The sequence below is a fragment of the Solanum lycopersicum genome, chromosome 9 (assembly GCF_036512215.1).
Source record: "Solanum lycopersicum chromosome 9, SLM_r2.1".
NCBI lineage: Eukaryota > Viridiplantae > Streptophyta > Magnoliopsida > Solanales > Solanaceae > Solanum > Solanum lycopersicum.
Genome location: NC_090808.1, coordinates 7,441,601 through 7,444,583, shown reverse-complemented (window position 1 = coordinate 7,444,583; position 2,983 = coordinate 7,441,601). Strand labels below are relative to the sequence as shown.

Genomic DNA, 2,983 nt, shown 5'->3' with positions numbered 1-2,983 from the left:
CATGCGTTAGTTCAGATTCACCAAATTCATTAGTACTAAAAGATATGGTAGTATATATTATTTGCCTTTAGGATAGGCAATCATTGATTACATTATTTATTAGGCAATTTTTTAGAAGAAATTTTTGTTGGCGTCCAAGAAGACCTGTTTAATGGCATGCGTAGTTTCGGACGGCAAACATCTGCATTTTATACTTCAAATGAGGCCCAGAATTACAAAAAATACCACATTTCTCATTTTACTTGTGCTATACTCTATAGATTTTAGGTGATATGTCATTATGACGTGTTTATGGAGTCTGTTACAACCTTCTTAATGGCGTTGATTTGTCCGTAAGGAAAAAATCTAGATTATCAAGTTCAAATGAGACGCGGAATGAGAAATAATAAATTTTTCAGTTTACGTGTACTATAGTCCATGAGTTTTGGGTGATATGTGATTGATATGTTTTTTAACAAAAAATTTTGCATGCATTTTTGACAAGCTTATTAATGGTGTGCGTTGTAAAAGGGGGTAAACATTTGCATTTTAGGTGATAAGTGATCCCGATGAATTTTTGGCCAAAATATTTTGTGATCGTCCCTAATGACCTTAATAATGGTATGCACTGGTTTGAAGGGACAAACATCTGCATTTCAAGTTCAAACAAGGTCTGGAATAGGATACCAAATTTCTCATTGTGTGCGTCCATGGATTTTGGGTGATAAGTGATTCCGATGTGCTTTTTGCTAAAAAATTTGTGAGTGTCTGTGACGACTTTATTAATGGTGTGCCTTGATCTATTGTCAAATGTTTCAATTTACGTTTGCTATAGGATTTTGGTGATATATGGTACAGATGTGTTTTTGGCTAAATAATTTTATGGGCGTCTGTGACGACTTATTTAATAGCACGCGTTAGTTCAAAGCTACCTAATTCAATATGTACTAAAATATATGGTATTATAAATTGTTTGTCTTTAGAAGAGATAATCATTGATTACATTCTTTATTAAGTAGTTTTCTGGATGAAACTTTTTTAAGGCATCCGCAACGATCTGAATAATGATGTGTGTTAGTTCGAGGGGTAAACGTCTACATTTATAGTTCACACAAGGTCCGGAATAGAAAATGCCAAATTTCTTATTTAGATGTTCTATAGTCTATAAATTTTGGGTTATATGTGCCACGAATATTTTTTTGGCCGAAATATTTTGTGGGTGTCTGTGACGACCCATTGATGGTGTGGGTTGGTCTGGAGGAAAAAATGTCTGCATTTTAAAGTTCAAACAAGGCCTAAAAAAATAAATACAAAATTTTTCATCGTACGTGTGTTATAGACTATTAATTTTGGGTGATATGTAATCCTAGCGTGTTTTTTTGCTGAAATTTTTGTCAACGTATGTGACAACCTTATTAATTATGTGCATTGGTCTGGAGGGGTAAAAGCATGCATTTTCATGTTCAAACGAGACTCATAAAAGGTTAAACCAAATTTCTTGTTGTAGGTTTTCTATGGTCTATGGATTTGGGTGATATGCAATTGTGGTGTATTTTTGGCTGAATGTTTTTGCAGACGTCTGTGACGGCCTTATTAATGGCGGAGGTTGGTCCGAATGGGAAAACGTCTGTTTTTTCTAGTTTAAGTGAGGCCCATAATAGGAAGTACCAAATTTCTTATTTTATGTGTGCTATAGTCCATGTATTTTGAGTGATATGTGATCCCGATGTGTTTTTTGCTGAAATTTTTGTGGACATCCCAAACAACCTTATCTATGGTTTGTGTTGGTCCGAAGGGGCAAACATCCACATTTTAAATTTCAAATGAGACCCGAAAAAGAAATATCACATTTCTTGTTTTACGGGTGCTATTCTATCGATATTTGAGTGATATGTCATCCCCGCGTGCTTTTGGTAAAAAAAATTGTGGACGTCTATGACGACCTGATTTATGGGGTGGGTTTTTCCATAGGGACAAACGTCTGGATTACAAAGTTCAAAAGAGGCACGGAACGGAGAATAACAAATTTCATGTATTATGTATGTTATAGTCCAAGGATTGTGATATGTAATTCAGACGTGTTTTTTATTGAAAGTTTTTATGGGCATCTGTTACGACCTTATTAATGACGTGCATTTGTTCAGAGGGACAAACATCTGCATTTTCAAGTTGGTTTGGGTTGGTCCAGAGGAGCAAACATACGTATTATCAAGTTCAGACGAGGCAAAAATGGAATAAATCAAATTTCTCGTTTTACATGTGCTATAGTTCATGAATTTTGGGATATATGTGATCATGACGTGTTTTTGGTCGAAAGTTTATGTGACCTCTGTGTCGACATTATTAATGGTGTGGGTTTGTCTGGAGGAAAAACGTTTGCATTTTCAAGTTCAAATATGGTCAGAAACAAAAAATTTCAAATTTCTCGTCTCGTTTTACATGTGCTATACTCCAAGGATTTTGGGTGATATATATGATTCTGACGTGTTTTTGGCTAAAAAAATTGTGGAAGCCCGTGACTACCTAGTTAATGGTCTGGGTTCGTCAGCAAAGACAAATGTCTACATTTTCAAGTTCAAATGAAGTCAGAAATGAAAAATATATCAAACTTTATGTGTATTATTAACCCATGAATTTTGAGTAATATGTGATCCCTGCGTATTTTTTATTGAAATTTTTCATGGGCACCTATGACAACCTTATGAATGGACTGCATTGATCCGAAAGGAAAAACATATGTATTTTTTAAAATTCAAACAAGACCCAGAATAACGAGTCCATCAATTTTATGTAATATATGAATCCAATGATGTTTTTGACCAAAATTTTTATAGGTATCCTTGACAACTTACTTAATCGCGCACATATATTCGAAAGAGCAAACGCAGATACTTTCAAGTTCAAACAAGATCCAAAACAATAATAAAAAAAAAGATTCCTCTCACTTCTCGTGTATTGTAATATCTGCGCCCAGCCATTTTTTGTTCCAATATTTTCCATTTAC

The 2,983-nt window shown here is 34.4% G+C and overlaps 1 long non-coding RNA gene across 1 annotated transcript; it reads left to right on the top strand.

The window, feature by feature from the left end:
- Nucleotides 1-558: 558 nt before the first annotated feature.
- On the top strand, nt 559-2,653 carry LOC109121131 (uncharacterized). The gene is made up of 2 exons (XR_002028523.3): nt 559-739; nt 2,124-2,653. It is a non-coding gene; the product is annotated as an uncharacterized lncRNA (long non-coding RNA).
- The last annotated feature ends 330 nt before the right edge of the window (nt 2,654-2,983 follow it).